The sequence below is a fragment of the Protopterus annectens genome, chromosome 1.part1 (genome assembly GCF_019279795.1).
Source record: "Protopterus annectens isolate FY-2018-M chromosome 1.part1, PAN1.0, whole genome shotgun sequence".
In the NCBI taxonomy this organism is placed as follows: domain Eukaryota; kingdom Metazoa; phylum Chordata; order Ceratodontiformes; family Protopteridae; genus Protopterus; species Protopterus annectens.
In genome coordinates, this window is record NC_056726.1 from 929,211,881 (window position 1) to 929,239,638 (window position 27,758).

At 39.0% G+C, this 27,758-nt stretch overlaps 1 long non-coding RNA gene across 1 annotated transcript in view; it reads left to right on the forward strand.

Annotated features, from left to right (window-relative positions):
- The window catches only part of LOC122808011, a 32,281-nt gene extending 5,083 nt beyond the window's left edge, over positions 1-27,198 (forward strand). The window contains exon 2 of the long non-coding RNA XR_006365756.1: positions 26,834-27,198. This is a non-coding gene — a long non-coding RNA (uncharacterized LOC122808011). The remainder of the gene's footprint in view (positions 1-26,833) is intronic.
- Positions 27,199-27,758: the final 560 nt, after the last annotated feature.

A 27,758-nucleotide genomic window follows, 5' to 3' on the forward strand; every position in this document is an offset into this window, starting at 1 on the left:
AAAGTCTACCAACTCATACGCTAAACATGATGTGCCCAGGTACCTCTTTTTCCTCATCACAGCTCTAAAATTTGTCATCTTTCTGTGTAAAAAATATGTGTAGTCTGCATGGGGTATAAAAGTACCTATGCAAACATTTTAAACAAAAATCCTATATCTTCTACACTTTGTTGCATATTTCGAAGCCAAATGTATGTTCCTCCATTGTTTCTTTCTGAATTGCTTATGTAATTGTTTTTATCCATCTTTTCTGACTATCTGATTGATTCCTATAGTTATTGTGCAATATTTTGTATGCCTTACTAATTATCCTATTTTTAACAGCAGCTTCTGTTCTAGATTCATCTAGAAACTAAACCAGTACAGGTCTTTCTGTTAGGATACCCAATCTCTTTATCTTTGCCAATATTCTGATATCAATAGGGAAGGCAGTCTCCAGCCTGCAGTCCAAATGTCTTCTTGGCCTTTTCTCATTCCAGTACCTTTCTTTCTCTAATTATTTGTTCCTGATACCTTGGTTCCTTTAGCATTTTCTGACAGTAAATTGTATCCCCTCTTGCCTATTCTCTGTAACCTAAATTGCAATCATCCCTATCATCAGAATCTCTTTCCTCCATTATTGTGTTGCCTTAGTTCATAGTATATTTTATGTTACTTAATAACTATAATATTCTGTATAACTGTTGTTATTCTTGTTAATAACCTGCATCCAAAATCCCATTCTTTCCATATTTCTTGAATTTCTCCCCTGCTTCATCATCATCAATTTCAGCTTTGAATTGTAGCTTCCTGTTGTGTTGTATAGAAGAGCTTTAACTGCACAGCTTTAAAATGTCTTTTCAAATCAATTGATCCTAAACCATCTTAAATATTGGAAGGATCTGCTTATTCCACTTAACTCTTGCCCTCTTCTCCTTTAATTCTTTATTAATTCTATCCACAGCTTCTCCTATGGTTGATAAAAAATGTACCTGATCTGTGTATAAAACTAAAGGGACTAAAACATTTTACTGCTTGTGTCTTGCTATTGATATTTATAGGCAAAATCCATCAGTTTCTGAGTTTTTGCATTATCTTTTATTTATTCTCTTCCCACATATCCTTAGCTGCCATAACAGAATCTATTTTTACCCATACTCCTAAATACTTCATTTTATCATGTCCCCATAAATATGTATATTGCTGAATCAGTTCACATGTAGGTACATACGTTTATAGCTATAGCCTTTATTTTATCGTCAACTTTATATGTTGAAATAACTTGGAGCTGTCTCAGAATGTTCCACAACATTGAGATGTCCTTTTCTGTTTTTTATCAGGTACAAAATAATGCCATCTGCAAATAAAGCTAAATTTTATTGATTACTATAGCATTATATCCGTTAATTTCTGAGTCACTCATTTTTTTGCCAATGGTTCTAAATATAAAACAAATAACAGAGGGGAAAGAGGGTTCCCTATTGATTTGTCAACAGCTTAGGTTGTCGAATGTGTATTCATCAACACCTAAGCGTCAAACGCTTAAAATAGCGAAAGGCCACATCATCGAATTTTTTCCTCGGGAAAGAATTTGCATGGCCATTCTCGGGGATTTGCCCTTTCCTCAATGTAGAGCGGTCTCAAAGTTGATATATTTAGTTAGGGGGGGTGTGGAGGTGAACACCCCCCCACTATGTTTGGGTGTGTTTGTTTATTTTGTTTGTGGACGGCCAAGTGAATTCTTTCCCTAGGAAAGAATTCAATGATTTAGCCATTCACTGTTTTTAGCTTTCAATGCTTAGGTGTCGATGATTTTGGATTCAATAACCTAAGCTGCTCATGTTATGATATAGACACACTAAGAGGATACCCCTGTCTGATTCCTCTATTCAGACACAATTTGTTACAGAGGAATCCTCCACTTTGATTTTTGACTCTGATCCAGCATATGTCAGGGAGCAGCACTGGGTAGCAAATAAGACATCCACTGCTCCATATTTTATTATGTATATTGACGACTTATAACTATTATTTTATATGCTCTTATAATTTTCTAGTAGTTTTTCCAATGGAAAAAAAATCCCAACTGAAGCAGGTAGCAGTATAAACAAAAATAAAATGGTACAACAACCAGCTCTGTGTAAAGAATCAAAGCAGCTGATTCATATCACTATAATTAGAGGACAATCTTTCATCAATATACTTACAGAATTTACAAAAATAATATTTGAAGGTACATGTTTGTAGGTACTTTTATCCCTTCAAGTCTGTGTTTTTGTTTCAAAGACTTCTTTAGGTTCATCCCATTTTATGTACAGTATAAATGATGGCTCCTTCCTAACTTTTTGGATTAAGTCAAGATTTCTTTCCAAAATTTTCATTAGGTAAAGACTAAGTAATTTACTATGTGCTTTTCCAATAATCATAAGTTGACCTGATGTGGAAATCAAACCACACACTGACTGGCTGAGAAATAAACATTTTAACTATTATACAGTCAAAATAAAACAACACTTCAAGTGATAACTCATTTAACAGTAAAAATAGAAATAGAAAAAAATCACTCTGTTGATGGGTAAGGTTACCACTGACATATCTACTAACAAAGATAGGGGGGGTAGAACCTGAAGCTGTTGTGAGGAAGAGACCTCAAACTGCATGTGACCAGTTTTTCAAGGATTGCCACTACCATTCCACAGAAACAGGCTGAAATCAAGTGAGGGGCCTGTAAACAAAGGCAGTATGAAGAGAAAACAGCCCATCCAAGATGAGAACACCAGGGCACTCAAAAAGTTGTGGGCAATGAGTGACATGGGTTAGTTTGGAATATATCTGATCAAGTACTTAATGATTTGAAATCTAAGGTACTGAATAAATTAACTGAGACATTGATAGATTTTAGACTATTTGTTCATAACTTACTTTTAAGGGCATCCGCAGTGGTGAGGGCAGCCGCGGTGGTGCAGCAGTTAGCATTGCCGCCTCACAGCAAGAGGTTCTCCAGTTATATCCTCAGCTGGGGTGCCTTCTGTGCGGAGTCTGCATGTCCTCCCTGTGGTCATGCGGGTTTCCTCTGGGTGCTCCAGTTTCCTCCCACATCCCAAAGACATGCTTTAGGTGGATTGGACACTCTAAACTGGCCCTAGGTGTGAGTGTGTGTGTGTGTGTGTGTGTGTGTGTGTGTGTGTGTGTGTGTGTGTGTGTGTGTGTGTGTGTGTGTGTGTGTGTGTGTGTGTGTGTGTGTGTGTGTGTGTGTGTGTGCCTTCTGTGGAAGGTTGGGCGCTGGGCTGGACACTTGACACTGTAAAACTCCACTGCCAATCATGAGCAGACAGGTGATCCGCTGTGGTGACCCCTAATCAGGAAAAGCCGAAAGAAGAAGAAGTTCATAACTTATCTTTGAAACTAATGTTTAATAATGAAGATTTTGATAGTGCTTCCTGTTTATTCAGAAAGCCCATTGCTTTTATGCCACAAAATAATACCGTTATTGATGCTTTTATGAGGCTGTGTGAAGATGATTTGTATGAATGGTTCAGTCAGAATAAGAAAAGCAAAAAGTTTTTTAACCTTACCTTAGCAGAAAAAAGGGGTTCTTATAGCATTACAGAATGATGAGAAAATATTGATTAAACCGGCCGATAAAGGTGGGTATATAGTTGTTATGAATAGAGACTTATATTTTAATACTATGCGAGATATGCTCATGGATATGAATGTATATAAAGTTATAAATAAGCAAGCAATAGATAATATAAAGCATAGAATCTTGACTTCATTGATGGAATGTCTGCAGATGGGTGCCATTTCTAAAGATTTATTTCAATACTTGGTAGAAGATTATCCGGTTATCCCTACCATCCACGGGTTACCAAAAATTCATAAAGATTTATTCTGCCCTAAATTAAGACCAATTGTTTCTGGAGCCGGTTGGCTCACAGAGCCTCTGTCGAGTTTTTATATATATATATATATATATATATATATATATATATATATATAGAGAGAGAGAGAGAGAGAAACAACTACGACCAGTTATAGATCAATATAAGTTTGTGCTTAAGGATAGCAAACACTTTCTACAGGATCTATATGGCCATTTAAGTGAAAATGGAAATAGAATGTTTGATTTGTTTGTAACTATGGATATTGTATCCTTGTTTACGTCAATGCCCAATTCACTGGGTATTGAAATGGTAAAAAAAAAATTTGGGTAGAAACAGTGACTATACACCTGAATGTATAGATCTAATTTGCTTTCTATTACAGATGGCATTATGTCTTTACCTTTGATTAAGGTTACTATCTACAAACATCAGGTGTAGCTATGGGCACTCCGTGTGCCAACAGCTATGCTAATCTGGTCGTAGTTGAATGGGAACATCATAATATATTGAGTCAAATAGGTGGAAACATATGTTAATTTTACAGAATTGTGGATGATTTGTTCCTACTTTGGTAGGGGAGTGTAACTGAGCTGGAAATATTTATAAAATGTATGAATCCTACTACTGAATTTTTGAAATTCACTTACAAATATTCATATTATAGCATTGATTACCTTGATATACAGATAGCCAAGGATGAAATGAATAAGGTTTCTACCAAAATATTTAGGAAAGAATGTTACTATCCTACTTTCATACATCGAAATAGCATGCACCCAGGACATGTTTTCTCTATGTATTGAAGTGACCAATGGTGAGGATCTCCAGATTCACACTAGATGAAATGGATTTTGATCTAAGTCTAAAGCAGATTGGCAGTGATTTTATGAGTAGAGCTTACAATGAAGTAGAGGTGAATGAAACTAGTGCATTGGTCAAGAGCAATAGGAACTATACCAATAGACCCTATTTTTCTACCTCATACAGGACAACGTCCCTGGGATGCAAGCAAAGTAATAGGCTTACATTCACATTAACTTACAGTACCGACATTGAAGAAATTAGACGGATTGCCAGAAGAAACTGGCATATACTAAAAACTGGTGACAATGTGGCACAGTTAGTGAGTGCGGGACCTACTTTTAGCTACGGAAATAAGAAATCTTTGAAACGACAATTATGTTATGCTGAAATGAGATTAGTTAGATCAATGATGCGATAGGTACAAAGGCATGTGGGGAGTGTAGATATTGTATATTTATAGATGAATCCAACTCCTTTGTGCATCCAGACTTGGGAAAGGTTTTTAACATCCAGGTCTCAGCTACATGCAACACAAAACATTTAGTATATCTCACCCATTGTACTCTATGTAAGAAATTCTATGTGAGAAAAACAAATAGGAAGTTGTGTGAACATAACAGGGACCATATATATTGCATGGGGAAGGACTTAGATCATAGTGCCTTAGCAAAGCATAATAAAATAGAAGGTGAACAGCATAGATTTTTATTTCAGGTGTTAGATGTCATTCAGGAAGGAATGTGATTAGGTGATATGACAAATAAAACTGAATGTAGTGAGACACGCTGGATTTTAAGGCTAAGAGCACATAAGGGATCTGGTTTGAATGATATGGTCCCTTTAAAACCAGAATTGAAAGGGAGACCACTAAGAAAAGAGAATGCATATAGTTAATGGAGATGATGCTTGACATTCAGTCATGTGTTTTTAGAAATGTGAGTGATTGGATGAATGTTTGAGTGTATGTGCTATTTAAATGCTTCTTTTTTATAATGGCTTTAGTCTGAAGAAGCAATTGGTGAATTGTGAAAGCACTCTGGAATTAAAGTATTTCTTGTTTCTACTAAATTTGTATCCAGTGACTTATATTCCTCAGCCGTTATTGTGCTTGTTGCTTTTCTTCTATTTCTACTTTAACCATTATGCCAAACCCCAACTAGCACACCTTTTTGGTTATTCTTGTTCTGTTTATCTCATAACTATCCAAACCATTCTCTACCACTGTGGCAGTGAACTATTTATCATTCTCTGTTCCTAACACACCAGGAAATCATCTATTGTCACTTGAGAGCTTCTGTAATATGTAATATTCTTTAGCTCTTTAGGCTGTCATTTACAGTGTCGACAACTTGATTATTGTAACATCTTTCACAAAAAAGTTTGAACATGTTAGCTTAGATTACCTGAGCGAAATATATATTTTTTAGGAGTGCAGGGTAACAACTATTTGCACATGACTACTTCTTTTTTTAAATTCCGACCTCTTAACAATATTTGGGGAAAACAATTGTCCATGAACCCCCACCCAAGGCACAATGACCACACCATATTGACATGTGATCAATAAATTATCTTTACCAGACCATAAAAAAATTGACATTAAAGTTTATTTGCATTCAGTGTAAATACAAACCATTGTGTCTGATCAAATAATATAACTCTCAAGCAATAGCAGCATTCCACAGACTGCTCAGCATTGAGAGTTATTAAAAAACACTTTTGCTCACTCTGAGCATAGAAGTAGTCCCCAAGAGCATTGTCTGACATTTTTCAGTCCTAGCATTATACTTTCCACTACCAAAATTGAAAATGTGGGAACTATGTTTGGAGCCATGAGACACCCACCAGACTGATAAATTGGCAGGGCAGCCTCATCCTCCCTTTTCCCTTCCTTACCTGTAATCCCTTCTTACACACTGAATTTTAAGCAGTTTCCCAAGTATCTCCTAAAGCAGCAATGAAGTATGGGTATTGAAAAGATCCACCGCAAAGAGACACCATCCTGTCCAATCCAAACCTGATACCTATCTGCAAAGTCTCAATGCTACAGTACTGGCAAATTTAAGGAAGGTGCTGCCCTTGCCACTATAAGACTAATACACCACCAAGCAGTTTCCATTGCTGATGCCTTGACTGCTTCTCTTCAAAATGTCTGTGAATAACAGAAGACCATGCCTCTAATGTCAGTGTAAATTGCTGCTGTGCCATCAATAACTCTAATAATCCAAGGTAAGAATCTTCCTTTAGTTGCATTACCCAAATCATTATCTTCCATTTGTATCACAATAGCCTTAACAGTTAAAGTTGGCCGTTTTATCTCACTTAGTCTCTTACAACAAAGTTGAAAGGTGGCATCACAGCATACTTCACTTGAGTTTTCATATAACTTTACATGTATTTGTACTGAACCCCAACAACCTTCTCCTGATGTTATAGCAGCTCACCTGGGCACCCAAATATATAAGAATGACTTATAAGCAATATTTTCATATGCTTTGCAAATAAACAAATGCCATCATCACCACATAGCTAATAAAGCAGCATTTTAAAAATATCTTGTAAAACTTATAAGCTTCAAAATGTCTGTGAATAACAGAAGACCATGCCTCTAATGTCAGTGGAAATTGCTGCTGTGCCATCAATAACTCTAATAATCTTATAAGCTTGCTGATCCCTGGGCTTTGTATTTGGTTCCTGTGTTCCTCCATTTTCTTGTGTGGCCAGAGGTAGTTTCTTTACTCACCAGTGGGAGTGGGGAGTACTGAGCTGCTTGTTTGTCCTCAGAGGAGTGGTTAGAGACAGCAACTAGTAATTTGTTGGCCATTTTGGGTCATTTCCTGTTTTTTCCAGCCCCCTGCTATAAAGCGCACGTTAGCGCGCTTTAGCGTGTTTTAGCGCGGAGTTGCCACTGTTGCACACAAGAGCAGCGGCGGTTAAACAAGGTTAAACTATTCGGGCTACCTAAATTCCACTCTTCAAATTTTCCCTTAAAACTACCTTCCTCGAACTGTACTGCTGATCTAACCAGCGTATCCTATAACTAAAAAGTTCATCTCTACTTGATTCCCAAGTAGACTATTCTCTATCTGTAATGCCTAGCACTTGCTCCTACAGTACTTTCACCTTGATAAAGCACTTTTATTATAGATAGTACTCCACCAGCCTAGAACCCACATCCCCCAGAGTCATTTGTAAGTTTTTTTTTTGTATCTATTCCTTCTAGCATGTCGAGGGATCAGTTGCTAGTGTCCTCTCCTGCTCAGCTGGTGAACCTGGGAATATTGAGGCAATGTTACAATTGCCTCATGTACACAGACAACCCCCTCCTCCTCCCACAAAACACAAATACATGTGAGAGATGCAACTATACAGCCAAACTGGAGGCTGAGCTCTCTCAACATAGGACTGGCAAGACCAGACAGGAGGAGAAGGTAACCACACACACTACATACCCAGTCACACATAGTACCATCACAACTTCAAATCACACACATAAACACACAAAGACATACTCGGAGGCTCTGATCAAAAATCTACCAAAACAGCAGAGGCCACCAAAGCAGACACCTAAACAACTACCACCTCAGGACCCAACACATGCAACACATAGACCACACAGTCAGAGTGTCAAACAGTCACAGCCCTTAAGGCCAAACACAATGCCAGACACACTCGTCATTGGTGACTCCATAGTCAGACACACTGACGTCCCGCTCACCAGACTGAGTAAGGAGAAGGTCACAGTAAGCTGCCTGTCAGGCGCTAGAATCCGCCACATAACGCAAACACTCAGGTCTCTCAACAGCAGGTGCAAGTATGACTCAGTCATTGTCCACGCTGGTGTCAACGACCTCAGACGTACCTCCTTGGACTACATGAAAAGAGACATTGAGGAGCTCTCTGATTATGTAGCCCAGGCAGGTATGACCCTGACCTTGAGCAGTATCCTACCTTCACCAAGAATGATGCCACAATACAGAGATAAGATGATCGGCTTTAATAATTAGCTTAAATTCTGGTGTCATTCAAAGGGGATCCAATGTCTGTCTGCCTGGGATGACATGCTGGACAAGCCACGCTGCTTCGCAAGGGACGGCTTGCACCTGTCACCCCTGGGCTTCCGGATATTGGCAAAGGCTCTTGCCACCCCCATAGCGTGTTTTTTAGGCAAGGCTCAAATTCTAAACCTACCACCCTAGAACACAAAAAAGGAAAAAAACTAAGGGTAATGCTGCTCAATGCCAGAAGTCTCAATCTCAAGATGCACGCACTCGAGGCCCTTCTCAGTATGGAGAACATCGATGTCTGTGCTGTGACAGAAACCTGGTTCAAGGCTCCTGAGAGCACCCCAGCACTATCAGGTTTTACCTCATATCATGCGTTCCGGCCCCAAAATCCGGACAACACCAAGAAAGGAAGGGGGTGTCCATATTCATAAAGGACACCCACACCTCAAGGTTGGTGGCAATGCACGATGCATCGGAGACCATCCAGGTGCAATTAACCATAGGCAAGACTGCTCTGCAATTTGTAGCATGTTACAGGCCACCCTCCCAAACTCAGGAACCTCGCATGGCCTTCCTGAAAACACTGGAGGGGATAAATGTATCTCCAAACACCATCATACTAGGTGACTTCAACTACCCTAATATAGACTGGGAACACTACTCAAGCCCAAACACTCTAGCCCAAAGGTTCCTGGAGTTCATAAACTCAAATGCCATGGAACAACTAGTCACCATCCCCACAAGAGGAGAAAACATACTTGATCTCATCATCACGAACATGGGATCACAATGTTCAACACCGGAAGTATACCCCTCACTGGTGAGATCAGATCATAAACTAATCTCGCTGGAGGTCCTCATCCCACCCCCACCTGAAATAAAAAAGACCACAGTGAAGAACTTCTCAAAAGCCAACTTCACACTTCTAAAAACTAGTGTGGTCTCCTTTAAGGCCCCTGAGCCGGTGGTAAACATTACTCAAACCGCTGAATCACTTACAAATGCCTTCTACCAGCAGCTACAGGACTGCATGGATCAGGCAATCCCAAACAAAACTAAGACTCTTTGTACCAAAGGCAAGCATCCTGTCTGGTGGACCCCAGCCATAAACAAGCTCTACAACAAAAGGAGGAAGCTACTACAAGATAGAGCAAAATCCTTAAAAGGTAAGACACGCTGCTTCGCAAGGGACGGCTTGCACCTGTCACCCCTGGGCTTCCGGATATTGGCAAAGGCTCTTGCCACCCCCATAGCGTCTTTTTTAGGCAAGGCTCAAATTCTAAACCTACCACCCTAGAACACAAAAAAGGAAAAAATCATTATAAGTAAAAAACTAAGAGCTCTCATAAAATCATCCAAGGCAAATTTTGAGAGAAAAATCGACAAGGACTCAAAAGACAATCATAAGGTCTTCTTTAGCTATGTTAGAAACCTAGGTGGAAACTCTCAGATATGCTCAGAACTAGTTCAAAATGATGTGAAGATTACTGAACCTACAGACATTGCCAACATACTGGCTGACAGGTTCAGTGCAAACTTCTCCCCCCCCCCAAAAAGAGAAATATCTATACTAGAGGATTGTAGCCCCCCAAACATCTCTAACGCCCAGGTGAGAACTGCTCTCTCCAAGGCAAAAAACACAGCATCCATGGGACCAGATGGTGTTCCCGGCTGTGTGCTCCACGAACTCAATGAGGAATTAAACCCGCAGTTAGGACAGCTGTTTAATCTTAGCCTCACCTCAGGGTACGTACCCAAGGAGTGGCGCACGGCGACTGTGGTCCCACTTCACAAGGGTGGTGCCTCCACCGACCCTGGAAATTACTGTCCCATCAGCTTGACAAGCCTTATCTGCAAAGCCATGAAGAGGATCATAATGGAACTCATAAATAAAGACATAGGGAACTTGCAGACTTTGGATCCAACCCAGTTTGGCTTTGCCAAAGGCAGATCATGCCTTTTAAACTTGGTTGACTTTTTCGAAACAGTCACCAAGGCCATTGATGAGGGTAAGGCAGTCCATACAGCCTGCCTCGACCTGGCAAAGGCCTTCGACACAATACCCCACTCAGGTATCATCAAAAAACTCATCAGCTTGAATGTAAACCCATACATCACAAGATGGGTTGCAAACTGGCTAAGTGACAGAACCCACAGGGTCAGAGTTGCTGGCGCCATGTCAGACTCAAAGCCTGTCACAAGTGGTGTCCCACAGGGCTCAGTCCTGGGTCCACTCTTGTTCGGCATCTACTTTTCTGAAGTACAAGCAAACACAGGAGGGTTATGGCTGACAAAGTTTGCAGATGACTGCAAACTGGGCGCCATAGTCGAAAACACATCTGACACAGATATCCTTCAGAAGGGCCTCACAGAAATGGATAACTGGTGCCAGAGCCATGGCCTAAAGTTAAACGCCAAGAAATGCATAGTCATACCCTTCAGGAAAAACAAGGTTACCCCTAGCTACCATATAGGTGGCAATCCACTGAGCACAGAAGAAGTTATCAGGGATCTGGGGACAAAGGTTGACAGCAACCTTTTGTTTGACACTCACATTGCTAAAGTAGTTAGGAAGACCTTCTACATTGCCCACCTGATCATGAAGGGATTCACATCTAGATCAAGGGAGGTCATCGTCCCCCTGTACTCATCACTCATCAGACCAATGATTGAGTACAATGCCCCATTCAGAATGTATCTGACCCAACACCTGCAGCAGCTGGAAAGGCCCCAAAAGTTCCTCACCAAAAGGATAAAGGGTCTCAAAAATATGTCTTATGCTGCCCGACTGAAAGAACTCCAGCTCTATTCAGTCGCATACCGCTTGCTCAGAGGTGACCTGTGCCTGACATACAAGGCCATGTCAAACCCAGATTTGATGAACATGCTTCACCTCAAAAAATCTAGATCCCTCAGAACCACAAGGGCGAGAGACTTAAACCTTGACACAGTTATAAACAGAACGTGCTGGAGGGACAGATTCATCATCCAGAGACTCCCTATGCTGTGGAACAAAATACACATGTGAGGCAGAGCACCTCGCTGGCCTTGTTCAAGAGGAATCTTGACCAATGGATGGGAGATCGCAGATATACCCTAGGGATTACTTCAGTGTCACTGCTTGACAGAGGCACAGCAAAATAATGGGCATAGTTTTCTTCAAACTAAAGGGGTGGCTAAAGCCACATAACTATGGGCTAGGCTTATAAATGCCCTTGGGCAGATAGCCTAGTATGAACCTATGAACCTATGAACCTATAAGCTTTCAAAACTCATCTACCTCTTCTTTAAAAAAATCAGTAGACTTACAATACTGAGCTAAATCTGATGTCCTACCTATGCAAAAAGATTGAGAGAAATATTTGCTTTAACTACACTTTGGATACTAAATGCTGTCTTCACACCACATTAAATTGACATAGCTATACAGGAGTCCCACTGAAAAAAAATGAAAAATTAATTTAGTTTGCTTAGACAATGTTACCTGTCTCCAAGAAGTAACCCATCTGACTGGACATAGCACAGCCTCACAAATGTTCACCAAAATCATATGTTGCACTTTATCTGTCATAGATATTGGCATCTAAATTAAAACTGCATCTTCTGTCACACACACAACAGCTCACTTTAAACTACCTAAAAGCTCACTAATCTGGAATGCACTCTTATACAAACAGAGTAATATTACCCACAAAACATAGAAGTCATTAGTAGCCAATACTGCATGCATAACTTTTAATACCATCTTCAATAACTGCATGCCAATAGGATCCTACCATAGCTAGATCATGGTTAAATGGGGCCCTAGGCAGGGTTTGACCAGGCCCTCCTCTGCAACCTTGTTGGTATTTATACTACCTGGGAGGATTTGGCCAGGGCATTGGGGAGTTCCACTTTCTTTTTCTGATAGCTCAGGTGGATGTAAAAGATCTGACAGGATAGCTCAATTGGATGTAAAAGTTCTCACAGAATCTTCCATTAACACAGACAGATGAGGCTTCAGTTTAACATCTTATCCAAAGGGCAACATACTCAGGAGTGCAATACCACATCCCTCTTAACGTACACTACAGCAATCCATCTATGTGGTGGGGGAGTAGAACCTGTAGCCTTCTGAAACAAGGGCAAGTATGCTTCTTTTTGTGCTACTAACACTGCTTCAAAACTTTATAGAAAAACACTGATGGCCATTTGCTAAACAAAACAGTTGCACACTGAAAACAGATTTAGCATGAGCAACAGTAAACTTCTCTTCATTTGAAATTCACATTCTTTGAAAATGTACTGAAACTCACATTTCTTGAAAATGCACTATAAACTTACATTCAGTCCTGTAGTTTTATTTTTTTCCCCATTATGCACTGAAACAAAATGTATAAACCAATTAACCAACAAAAGATAAAAAGTACAATTTTTAGCACATTCCAATTAACTCTGATCAATTTGCTAGTCGGTATAGAGGATTAAGGTTCTTGTCACCTGTAAGTTACAGTGTTTGAGCCTGAGTAAGCTAATTAACTAACCTGCCAATCTTAACTCAGGCATTTTACTTACACAGACTCAGTCTTGCTATGCAGCCAACACACGCACATGTGTATAGTACCCGGAACAGTCTCCCCAAGCAGCCCAGCTATGTTAGCAAAATATTGTCATGTAATGCCCTGAAAAGTTATAATTCCAAGTTCTCTGTGAGAAGCATTGTATGTGCATTGGAAGCAAGCAGCCTGATCTAACATGCATTGCTGTGCATGTGTTCTATGTCAGCATGTACAGCAATGCATCAGACTTACTAAAAAAGTTGTTGTGGCAACCCCCAGTGGGCACCCAAGCAAGTGAGCCTAGGCAAACTGGCTCAGCCTGAATCCGGTTTTACATCCTACCATCCACTGGCACACTTCTAACACTCTCCCAGCCATTTGACAATCTCCTAATTACAAATGCTTTATGAAATCAACAGCACCTACACATTTAGCAGTCACATTTAGTACTACTAAGTGGAGACAAATTAAGCTTGTGACTCACCAATTTCTCATCTGCTCAGTGACCACTTCCAATTGCATAAATAATTCCACCCCAAAAATTCTAAAAGTCAACAACATAATGCTGTCTGATTTATTAGTAGACACCGACCATGACCTCAGAGTTAACAACCATGCTATAATCTTCTAGTCTCCGAAACCTTCACTAGAATTGTTGTCGCCAATCACTTATGAAACCTGTAAAACTGAAAATGAGACAAAATATCAGTAAGCACATTAATTCTCCCTGGAATATGCTTAGCAGATAAGGAAACAATAATCTTAAGGGAATATAAGGTTAACTTCCTCAACAAGTGTTGAATCATATCAGCCTTTATCCACTTGTTCAGCAATAAGTGTACCAAGGCTACATTATCCAAACAGAGAATTATCCTCTTACTACACAACTCTTCCTGCCAACTCAAAAAAGTAATATCCCTACTTCTTGAGTTTGACCAATCATAAGGCCATAGAGATGAAAAGTACCTGTCCTTAAAGTAAGTTTTCATGCTTAACCCACCCACTGCATCAGTAGAGTGTGGCAAATCATCCACAGAGTCCCAATCCTCTTGGCACTTGGAAATAATATTAAAATTCTCCAAATTAATAGATCCTTCTTAACACATCCAAACTACACCAGTCAACACCATAGATAGATACATATCCAGGTTCATAGGTTAGTACTAGGTTAATTGCCCTTGTCGGCCATTTTAAGCCTAGTTAATGATCCAATGTAAGAATCAAATGCTATACCTTAAGCATTAGGCCAGCTTCCCAAGACTTTAGAAATGTAGCCAAGCCCTGTGTGGAAGTAAGGTACATAAGGAAAGCTGGTGGTAGAATCCAGAAGTCCAGGAAGTTATCAAAAGAAAGATGGGGTGCATGAAAAAGTGGGAGATACAAAAGACATACCTGGCTATGAAAGGATACTGGCTGGCTAACAGACAGGGTAAAAAGCAGTCACATTAGCAAAGAATAAGACATCTAAGGCACTCTACTAGCTTCTAGAAAGTAACTCAGCAGATGGCACAAAGAAAATCAATCAGGTTGCAAGGCAAAGACAGAAAGATAAAAAGGATACTCATCAGACAATTTTCATAAGATATACCAGCAATAACTTAATCACCAGTACACATGATTTCCAAGCCAAATGGAAGGAGTACTTTCAACAGTTTCTGAATGAAGAAAGCCCCACAGAAACTGTACTGCTCCAGACACAAAGTAGTTATGAATTATAGACGGGTCTACATTACATAGTCGAAGTATGACAACTTCGAACGTGATATGGTCAAAACCATACGTTTGAATTTGTCATACTTCGATTGGGAAAAATAAAAACAAAAAGAACATACCTAAAGGTTGTAAGCAGGGGGGCAAGCCCCCCTGCACAACCCATGTGGGGGGCTGCACCCCCACACCCCCCGCTCTTTAAATATGCCAACTCTGAGGTTGCGCTACAGTGCAGTAAAGGAAATTTTCCCTTAACTGCACTGTAGAGCGACCTCGGAATTGGTATATTTAAAGAGTGGAGGGTGTGGGGGTGCAGGGGGGCTTGCCCCCTTCATATAACCTTTTATTTTCTTTTCCCTTTTTTATTTTTTATACATAGTCAAAGTTCTGTAAATTTGGACATATGTGTTCGTACATATGGTAGTCGAAGTTACGGAACTTCAACTATGTAATATAGACCCAAAATGGGAATATAGATTGTGTCTAAAATCTGTGTAACCACTGAGTTATGTCATATTATATATTTCATCATAAACTAATTTTATGAAAAGAATGTGCAGTAATGTCAACATGAGGACTGCTTTGGCAATGGTGACATGTACAGATGGTGTCCCTGTTCTATTAGATGTTGATATCCTAGATTTTTCAAAACCCTTCAACTCCATTTATTGAGATCATCTATAGGATTATTAAAAGTTTTGGGGATTGCTCCAGATTTTGTCTTCATAGGAGAAAATTTCATATATTGCAACTACTTTGAATTAATAAACCAAAAGAGTGGTCTGAGTGCCCAAAATTAAAACTAGTAAACCTGAAATAAGGCACACACGGAGCTCAGCAAATGAACAGCTTCTTTAATGGACATAAGCACAAATAAATCCACAGCAAAAAAAATCACAGCAGCACAACACTGCTGTGAGTTCGTTTGCTGTGCTGTGCAGCTGTGATTTTGTTTGCTGTGGATTTATTTGTGCTTGTGTCCATTAAAGAAGTTGTCCGTTTGCTGAGCTCCGTGTGTGCCTTATTTCAGGTTAACTACTTTGAAGTAGTTTCTATGTACTTTACCATTTAGAATGGTACAAATAAACAGTGGTGGCTGGTGACTTCAAACTGGTGGTGCTTCAGAAGGCAACCAGATGGGGTGGGACTACTTGCAATGTGGCAGGGTACTCCCACAGTATCTGGATTGGCATTGGGAGGTTAAAAAAATGAAAACAGAAGACACATTGCATTATTGTATTTTTCACACAAACATCAGCTAGTGCTCAGAGCTTACTTCACCCAAATGTACATTAGTCTTGCCAAGCCAGAATTACATTAGTAAACAGCAAGGACATATTTTTTTTCATTCACAAATACAAGCTGGTACAATGAAGGGCAGTGATGCTGGGGAGCAAAAAAAAAAAAAAGTCAGAAGGTGAAGTGGTTAACTAACTATGCTTAGTTGGTCAAATTACAAGCCAACATCCAAATTTACATGAAAGAAACAGCTCAGCTGCTCACTAGTAATGTTCTATACAGCACAGTATATTGTTGGCACATGCTATGCTATGCTATGCTATTGATTTTCTCACTCCCGAAAGTCATAGTAAGGGATCTCCTTGGTTTTGCCTCTTCATGGATTTTCCCTCCTTCACTTTCATCGGCATCCCATTCACATACAAGCAGTGATCACGTGACAAGCTGCAGATAATAACATCCTGGTCCCCAAGTAAATTTCTTCAGTTAAAACCACAATGGCAACTTTTTTATCTAGACCCTGATTCAGAGCTGATTTTAAAAACAGCTCAGTTGTGCTTTCCTTTTTTGTTTTTTTTTAAAACAAGGTACACCCGAACTTGAGCTGTGTGCTTGCACACTCAAGTTCTGTGGGCAGACAAAATGCAGCTGCTACAATTTGCTTAACTTGAGTAAATATTTTAATAAAAACTCTATCAAAGTGGGGGAGGGAGCTGCAGTCTAGCAGCCCAGTATCATGAGTCAACCCAGCAAAGCAAGGAGACACCTTGTCACAATTTTTTTTTATTTTGTTGTCTGATCCTTCAGACTTTTAAGAAATTGTAGTAAAATAGAGAAGACTGAAAAAGTGATTTTTACATATCTTTTTTTTTTTTGTTTTCATAAGTGTTTTTGCTACTGGAGGTTTTTGCTGTGTAACTTAACAACTTGTGATGTTTGAATCTGATTGGTGAAAAAAGGTACAATTTTATTGGTAGTTAGTATTTAAATGTTAGTTCATTGTTTATAATTGTGGTCTGATGAAGTTTTACAGTGAATGTGCTAACCCTGATTTATAATAAACTATGCTTTTATTCTACGATTACTTGCCTGTGATATTTACAACTTGGACTGCTGCTAATATATTTCTGCCTCGGGTATTATTTGCTATTGGCATTTTATGATATACTGAAGGGAAAACAATTATACTGCTTCTTCACCTCCGCTGTGCTTCTGCTGGGATTTTTGGTAACTGTTGAACGTTTATTTAGTTTGTTATTCATTTCTTCACACTAAGCCCACTAGACGTGTGTCTTTTTAGGAGCAGCCCAATTAAGTGATGTGTTCAGTCACACAATTTGCAAGTGGAAATTAAGAGAATCAGACTGTATGCTACAGGAAGAAGTTTATCAATAGATTCTAACTTTAACCCCTAAACTAAACTGCCATAAATTCATTGTACAGTAGAGTTTTCTAGCATATGATGAGGTCACCTTCAGAAATTTAGTGCAAAAGGATAATTCATCAAAGGACCGAGTAACAAGTTTGGACTCACTTTATTCCTTGCTTCTATTACACATAAAATGGTGTCTCTATGAAGTGAAAACAATGTTGCAAATATTGAGAGGATTAGAAACATTCCATTTGGGATGGTTACTACATATTAATGTTTGGGTGAGTACATAGTGCAGGGACACATTAATTCATCTCACTCACCTATAAAACTCAGGCTGACTTGGATTAGCTGCAAACAACTATTTTTATGGCAGGTGAAAGGCAACATAGGGGGTTACAAAGTATATCTTCTTACATTTTACCAAACAGCACTGCTTGAGATATATACTCTCATATCAATAAATAAATCAAAGTGAATAACTATAACAGAAACTAGATGCAAAACTGGCAGTGGATATGCACACAAGGCTTCCACTTAAAATATAATGCAGGATTTTTATTGTGTTTGTTTGTCACCCAAGTAAAATTATTAGGGTGTGAGGTACAAGTATCTCTTTGGAGGGGTGATCCACAAGTTCATCGATCTACATCCACTGTGGGTAGTTTATAACAGCAGGCTGACTAAGTATCCTTTTGTTACACAAAACTGCTTAATTAAGTGTTAGGTTCTACTGTGGCATCCTCCCCATCATATCTTTTAGACAGAATTATTTACTCATGAATTGTGTTCTTCAACCTACATAGCAGCAGGTGGTGTTTTAACCAAGTTTCAGCAGGTGTGTGGAGGCACACATATATCTGAGGGCAATTAATGCAGCCACATTGGCAGTTTGTTTGTTAGGCCAATGGAGCAAGTTAGACTGGGACCCAGCAGAAAAACCTTTGGTCATTGTAAGATGATGCTCTCAATCCTAGGCTCTGACTACCATCTCTCGGTGTCCTTGAGCCATGTTTAGGAGAGGAGAATGAAAGGACTACTGTCTGATGGGAGCTTCAGTAACACGGGGGTAGATGAAAAACAGCCTGGAAACTCAGAATATTGCATTAATCATGTGTAGCAGCTATCAGCACAGCTATGCCTGTGTTCTCATGAGGTCTGTTAAGCAGTGGTGTACTCAAAGAAGCATTTTCAAGACTAATAGCTGAGAAAGAGTCACTCAGGATCAACATGGTAAAAGATACTCAATGCTTTAGAATGAGGCTCAACAGTATGCAAAGAATAAATATACAGCATGTCTTCTACCTGATATGATTGCTGTGACTGCATGGAGACACTGTTGCAGTCATCTAGTTCTCCCTCATATGTGTTGTCCAGTTATTCTAGTGAGCTTGCTTTGTGCTTCTCTTACAAGAACCACACTTGATGAATATCCATTCAGTATAACCAAATTCAGTACAGTACAATAGCTAAACATCTCCAAGATAGTTAATTATAAAAAACTTCATTTTGCTGCCTCTTTTGAAGACAATAAACTTTTCAGAGAAGCTGAGAGAGCTCAGGTACACTAGGTGAAACTGTGTTTCAGAGGTGCCAGAAAGCAAGGAAGCATAATAGAAATTGAAGTCCCTGTTTTAACCACCATAAGCTTCACTTTCAAATTATAAATACTGTATTATGTTTAAATTGTTAAATCTGTAAAAACTGAGTAAAGTTTTGTTAAAGTTATGATTATGTGGCATGTTGATTAAAAAGTTTGTATTACTTTAAGTGGTTGGCAATTTGAAGCATAGAAATATTCTTATAGAGATGATTATAATCAGTTAGCCAATCATATGAGCTGTAATATAAAAGACAGAAGCTGGGAAGACTTAACTCAGAAGGAGACTTTCATTATGGGACTATCCTGGAAGTTCTGGGGCAGTCAATTTTCAGAGCTGAGTTTATAGAATGTTGAACTATTTAAAGATGCTACTTATGTTGTGTTTTATACAGCCAAGAAAATTTAAAGAATTTGCTTATGTTGTATTTTATAAAGGCAAATGAGCTTATTTTTATTATGAGAACTTAATAAACGTGACACACCCTGCTTCTGTTTTTTCACAGATATTACAATCTCTTATTGTCACATACTTTTCTGAGACAGTCAGTATTGTATTGAAAGGGCTACTTAATTAATGCTGTGATTAGCATAAAATCACTGGATTCAGTATATTTGCCTATATGGTTAGGTAGTACCCAAGAATTATGATCCTTAAGGGGTTTGTAGGACCATAAAATCATAGGATCAAGGGAAATGCAAGGCAAGTGGCTCTTGTGGTCATTTCCACCTTGCCAGGAGCCATCCTTACACTATGCATCCTTTTTATGAGGAACATAGGCCAGTCAACAGAAGGGACAATTTGTGAATACCCATCCAGTCATCCAGTCCATATCTGAACAAAAATAATGTATTATACTGCTTAATTTACAGAATGAGTCTATTCCTGAAGTAGGGAAGGTGCTGTACAATAAACTTATCTTTCCGCCATGTTTTATTTATCTTTTAGTGAAGATGTGGAGCCTTGGTTTTGGTATTTGCTGTACTATTTGATTTGTTAAGATACAAAAGACTCAGGCCCAATGGGTCCCTAATGGCACAGAAAGCAAGGCCTAGATCTTCTTTCAGAAGTCTATAAGATATTGAATAAAAGGACAGCTAGTTCAGGTTGCTTAGGGTTTTAACACAGTAATCTTTGTAGTCAGGAACATCTGGGAACTTTCAGGGGTTTGATATCCCTACTGAGTTTCATTTCGCATTTTATTCAAAAATAGGTCTGATCAATGAATATAAGGTGACAATGACCTCTTTATAGCTGGATGGTATTGTTTTGAAGACTAGCTTTGGTAAGAAGAAAAACATTATGACTAATGTTAATACAGGATTTTCAAGAGAGAGGGAATTATCAACCCAAGTTCCAAGATCCCTAACAACATTATAATTTTGGAGTGGAGTGCTATCTATATTGTTCATAGGTTCATAGGTATGTACTAGGCTAATGGGCCTTGAGCCTTTACAAGCCTAGCCCATAGAAGAGCCCTGTTATCATGCCACCTGACATTAGTTTCCAGTGCATCTATCAAGTGGAGCCAATGGAGTGATCCCCAGAGTGAACTTTCCTATTACCCATCCACTCATCAAGATTTCTCTTGAAGAGGGACAGCAAGGTACTTGCTTGACATGAATTGGAAGTCTATTTCAGAACATGGGCAGTCTCTGGGCGAGGAACCTGTCGCTCCAGTATGTTCTATACTTGTGGTAATGAGCTTGAGGTCTCTGGAGTGGGTCTACTTTATTAACTCGAACATTCAAAAGTTCGAATGCATAAAGATCGACACATATGCATCGAACTTTTAAATGGTTGAATGTTAATAAAGAAAAAAAAGCACAGAAAAAAAAAAGATGTAGGCAAGGGGGCAAGCCTCCCTGCACCCCCCATGTGGGGACTGTGCCCCCCCCCACACACCCCACTACTTAAATATACCAACTCCGAGATCGCACTACATTGAAGTAAATGGAAATCTCCACCTACGGAGATTTCTGTATAAAGTTTAGATGGCTTGCACTTTCGATGCTTATGGTTCGATCCATATGTATTCGTGGTTTTACGCTTTCGCGTAAATAAAGTAGACCCCTCTGGAGCATGTGGTGCAGAGGAATTGGGATTTCTTTAGATGTAGCATCTCTAACAGAGTTGGGTCAGACATGGCTTTGTAAGTCAAGCAGAGATCACTCTAAGTAGGCGATATGAGACAGAGAATAGCTGGAGTCTTTGAGTCTGTCCATGTAGGACATGTGTTTAATGCCTAGGATCCTCTTTATGAGGTACTTCTATGGCTTCCCAGCTGTTGTAGGTGTCTAGTGAAGTCCATGCCAAATGGGGCATTATACTCAATGATTGGTCTATTGAGGGAAGAGTAGAGAGAAATGATGACTGCTTTCTTCCTGGATGCAAAACCCTTGGTAATGAGATGTGCCACATAGAAGGAATTTCTGACCACAGTGGCAATGTGGTGGTCGAAGGAGAGGTTGCTGTCAACCTGCATCCCTAGATCTCTTATAACACATTCAGTGTTCAGTGGGCTCCCACTGATCTGGTAATTAGTGGGAACTGAGTTTTTACCAAAGGGGATGACAACATATTTTTTGGCATTAAGCTTAAGGCCATGGTTTTGACACCCGTCATTGGTCTCAGTGATGCCTTTCTGTAGGATGTCTGCATCACTTGGGGAGTTAATAATGGCTCCCAGCTTGCAGTCATCTGCGAACATGGTCAGCCAGAGTCACTTTGTGTTGGACTGGACTTCTGAGAAGTAGATGCTGAACAGGATAGGACCCAGGACTGATCCCTGTGGGACTCCACTCATGACTGATCAGTAGTCTGACTTGGAGTTCGCTACTTTTACACTGTGTGTTCAATCTGTGAGCCAATTTGCAACCCACCTAGTGATATAGGGGTTGATGGCTAGTTTGGTGAGTTTATCAATAATTCCCGAGTGAGGAATGGTATCAAAGGCCTTGGCCAGATTGAGGTAGGCTGTATGCACTGCCTTACCTTCATCCACAGCCTTGATGACGGACTCAAAGAAGTCAACCAGGTTGCACAGGCATGATCTCCCTTTCACAAAGCCAAATTGTGTGGGGTCTAGAATTTGGAGATTTCCTACATCCTTGTTAATCAGGTCCAGGATGATATGCTCCATAGCTTTACATATCAGACTTGGCAGGTTAATGTGGCGATAATTCCCAGGGTCTGTGGTCACTCCCCCTTTATGGAGATGGATGATTTTAACAGTGTACCATTTGGTAGGGACAAAGCCTGAGGTGAGGCTGTGACCGAACAGGGCACACAGATGTGGTGCCACTTCACTTTGTAGTTCATGTAGAACACAGCCAGGGATATTATCAGGACCCATGGAAGCTGTATTCTTGGCCTTGGATAATGCAGCTTTAACCTGTGCTGCAATAATGCTGGGTGCCTAGCATTCTTCTGGTACTGTGATTGGTCCTTTAGGGGAGGAGAGAGTGGTAAAGTTGGCACTGAATCTGTTGGCCAGTATGTTGGCAATATCTGTTGGGTCAGTATAAGAGGTACCATTGTGCAGTAACTCAGAGCAAATCTGGGTATTGCTGTGGAGGTTCTTGATGTAACTATAGAAGGCTTTGTGGCTGTTTTTAGTGTCTGCCACAATTCTGCCTTCATAGCTGGCTTTAGAGGATTTGATGAAGGATATCAACTTTTTGTTGAGGCTAATAAGGGAGTTTTTCTAGTCTTGGGACTTCATCTTTTTCTGCAACAGTTTCTTCCTTCTGTTGTAGAGTTGATTAATGGCAGAAGACCACCAGATTGGCTTCCTTTTTTTGAAGGAGAGCATCTTGGTTCTGTTGAGTATGGCTAGTTCCATGCATCTATATACATATTTGTACAGTGCATTGGTGTATAATTTAGCAGTCATGCAGCTATTTTCCATTGGCATGAGTGCCATGAAGTTACCGACCTCTATTTTTAGGACCCAAAAGTCAGCTTTGCAGAAGTTTTTCAAGGTGGTTACCTTTGTGTGTGTGGGGGGGGGGGGGCTTAGATTAGGATTCCCATGGTGATTAGTTTATGGTTGTATCTGACCAGGGAGGGTTTGACCACTGGTGTAGAGCAACGGTCACCCATGTTAGTAATAACCAGATCAAGGATGTTGCTTCCTCTAGTGGGAGCCAGAATGATCTGGTCCAGGGCATTGGAACTGATGAATTCCAGAAAGCATTGGGCCAGTGTATTGGTGCTTGAGTAGTTTTCCCAGCTGATGGAGGGGTAGTTGAAATCTCCTAGTATGAGATTGTTGGATTGTACCTTGATAAATTCCAGGGTGCTTAGGAATGTGGAGTGAGAGTCTAGGGACATGGTGGGGGGCCTGGATCGCTGTCTTACCCAATGTTAGTTGTACCTGAAGTATCTCAGTTGCATTATGCTGGGCTACTAGTCTGGAGATGTGCATATCCTTTATGAATATGTTGCTTAAAAGGGAATGTCTACTAAATGTGATAATATTGTACTTTTCAGCATTTAGTTTAAGCACATTATTAGCACATCATGTACATAAGAGTGTAAGTTCATGCTGAAGGTCTTGGGCATCAAAATAAGTAAATGAAGGTGTCACTGTGAAAAGAGAGAAGAAAAAAACAGGTGCTGATAGGATGATGTGTGTATTTAGAGGGAAAGGCAGTACTTTCAGGAAAAAAGGAAGCATTTATTTTTATCTATAGATTTCTCAGTAAACTGCACTTAGAACACTTATACACTTTCAGAAACCTCATCCCCACTAATTTATGAATTCCTACCCACAGAAAAAGATGCTCAGAAGAGAGTAACAAAAATGCTGCACAATCCCCATCACAATAATAAGCAGTAATGAATTTTAATGAAAGCTGCACAAAATGTTTAATCTATTTTTATGATAAAGAAAGAAAGCATTACTTCATAAATAGTGATCTGGCACCTCTCTTTGAGGTTGTTAAATCTAAAAGTAAAACACAGTTACTAGAAATGTCAAAAGTCTTCATTGCTGTAGCAATATCTATTAGTAAGTTTTAGACCAAGCACTTCTCAAATTATAGGTCTTGGCAGACACATGATGAAAAAGCTTACAGAGATTTCTGTTCTATTATATTCTATTCTTAAGCAGTAATGAATGAGTGGGTGTGGGTATATTGAGGATTTACCCATGGCTGATGTGGTTTAATCATGATGGTGAAGCCCAAGTGATTAACCAAAGCCAACCATGGGTAAATACTCATATACCCACATCCACAGAGTCAGTTATTGCTGTTATACAATGACATTAATTAAGAAAGAAATTGCTTATTTTTTCTTAAATAATGTCTTTGCATGATGGCACCATACTGTTCTTCCACATTGTTTCCTCATTCTTCCAGGCTTGTTGATGTATTGCACATGTGTATGGGACTTATGTTCCGATGCTTGTACAGTACATCAGTGTTGTTGAAAACAAGCAACAGAGAAAGGAGGATGTCCATTTTTTTAACTATAAAAACTGGGCACTTTAGAGATAGAAGAGAGCCAGGGCAAAAATACAAAGAAAATCAAGTATGTTTCTTTAGTTTTGCAGAACATACCCAATTTTCCTTGTAATTGCTCTGCCCTCTGTACGTACTCTCAATTGCTTAGCTCAGGAAACCTGGACAAATCCTTCAATAATGGGGGACAAAGGCCCCAAAATAGGGACTGATTGTAAATGTTGCTCTTATAACCTTAGAAAGATGTCAGAATACAAGATTTGTGCTATCATGCATTGTCTGAAAGATATGAATTCTGAAACTGAAATGCATGCCATTATCTAGTGACTTCCGTCCTCGTTGATTTGTCTGAGAACCACAAATTTAATGAGGGACAGTCCAAAAATGTGAGGCAAAAATCCAGACATTCTATGAAGATCTGGAGAGTTAAAATGTAAGCCTCTGTAGTATATACTAATAGAAAAAAGTCAAGACTTTTTTCTATTGGTATATGCTCAATTTACAATGGGCATGCTAGTTGGGCTGTCCAATCAGCATGCATGTTTTTGAATAGTAATGACTTATCATTGTATAATGTTCTATTCTATTACACCATACTGTGCTGTACTTTACTTTGTTCTCCTATGTACTGCTCATTTCCGTTCAGTTTCAGGAATTTATTAGTGTATAATTACTTTTTTTTTATTCAGGGCTGTGTGAGAAACAGAACTTATCTTAGCATATAGATGGTGTAAGGTCACTCCCAGAAAGGACACTAGTCCATCACAGTACACAAACATACTCACACATAAAAATCCACTCCACCCCCCACACACACATACAACAGGCAAATCTACTCTCTCTCTCTCTCTCTCTCTCTATATATATATATATATATATATATATATATATATATATCTATATATATGGGTTCACTTTATAATTTCAAATTTCAGTATCTCAAACTTATAAAGTCAAACGTTGAAAATCGCGAAAGTGCATAATCACGAATCCGAATATCTGGAATTCGCAGTTATGGCTTTACGGTGCGTTGCGTGCGGTGTTGTGACTGGATGGTGTTTCATGTTGTGTATGGATTTAGGTGTAATTTAAGGTAAGTGAGTGTTTTGTTAGGGTTTTGTGTGGGAGTTTGAGTTTGTGTGAATGTGTTTGTTAGTTGTATGTGTGGGTTAGGGTAGGCAGGTGAAAGTATGGGTGTGTAAGTGTTGGATGTGGTGGTGTTTGTATATGTTTAATGTTTGTTTGTGTGTGTGTGCGAGGGGCTATAGAATGTGTGGGGATGAGTTTCCTTTCTGTGTGTGTTTGTGAGATCTCGGAGTTGGTATATATAAGTAGGGGGGTGCAGGGGGGCTTGCCCCCCTGCTTATATGTAGTGTAGGTTTATTTATTTGTGTTTTTGTGTTTGTGTGTGTTTTGTTTGTTGTGGTTTGGGTTGGATGATGTATGTGTTGTGTGGTATATGGTTTGTTTCTTTTCGTGATTGTGTGTTTCGTGATTGTGTGTTTCGTGATTTTGTAGTTTAGGGATTTAGGCCGTTCAACTTTATGGATTCGAAATACTGAAATTCGGGATTTCAGTATTTCTAAATTATAAAGTGACTCCATATATGTATATGTATGTATATATATATATATATATATATATATATATATATATATATATATATATATATATATATATACATCATACCAAGCAGGAATAGAGGAGAGGAAACATATTTCAGAACATTCTATTCAAACACAACAGAATTCTTTATTTTTTTTTAAGAACACTTTTCTGAAAGAAGCAAGGACAAGAAGAAGTAGAGTTATTATGGAAATGGAGGTGAGTGGTTTCCCCCTTTACAGTCAGGATTGCAAATACACAGGAAGCTTTGTTGAAAATGACATATATAGAGATTCAAAATGAAATTGTGGATTTCAACATATGATGTACACATACAAAGCTTTAATGTAGCTACCAGTAAAGTAAGAGCACTACTGAATAAAGAGCATCCACTTACTTTAACAAGAAAATCAACAGATTATTTGGACCAGGTGATCTCTGACCACTAAAGTATTGTTAACTCTGCTCATTTCAGAAATGTAAACTGGCATATTTTGAAATTCCATCTGTTACAAAATGGTTACACAGCTGAAGAATTTTTGCATTTGTGTAGGTCAGTCTGTGAGGTGATTTCTCCCAGGAAGTTAGGAAACAACTCAGTAATCTTATTTCTCATCTTTTAGGTGCAACCACTAATGATGATGATGATTCTCTGAAAACAGGAGGAAGGCGTACATTCAAACACTGTATTCGTAATTGCTTTCATAAAGAAGGAAGAAAATTTTGCATCTGGAACTGTGAATGAGGAGAATCTGACTTCAAAGAGATTGATCATGTGCTTTATGAAGACTAGAAAATTCAGTTAGAGAAAAACCCAAGAGCAGTTCTTAAAACCCATGCATTGAATATTTGGGTGGGTTGGGGTTTCTGCACTATAACTATGATGGTATAACTTCAAGGAATTATGGAAGGGTTCTCCCAGTACTGAAATATTCTTTTTAATGTATTGTTTACTCCATTAATCAAACTCAGAACAATTGTACTGTTATTGACCATGTGTTAGCTTCTCTTTTATGCATATTCTTTAATATGTGGCTTCAATATGACCAGAAAATGGTGGTAGAAATGAAGCAATAGCATTTGTCTGTCCACTTCATTGCTAATACAAGAAACAAAACAGAAAGAAAAATGTAAGGTATAGTAATGCTTTTAAATGTGTTTCTAATAAAACATTCTGAAATGTTTCTTGCTGAATTATTGCATTATTGCTTATACTGCTGCTTTTCTGACTAGGTAAACCTGTAGTCTGCACTTCCCCAGACCCTTTAGTCATCTACTTTCTTCTGTTCTATTTATTTGTAAACCATCTTCAGGAGCTTCAGATGACCATACTGCACTGCACTCAATTACAGCTCCTCAAAACAAAACTCTACTACACAGATGATAGCTTTTCCATACTTGGCCCTAGACTATAAGTGTCTATCCCTTTCCAAATCAAAGACACTTAAATAGAATATATTCTACACATAATTATAGTAAATGAGTCTGTAAAATCAAAGAATGTTTTACTATATGTTCATTCATTATTTAAATGAAACTGCATATTGG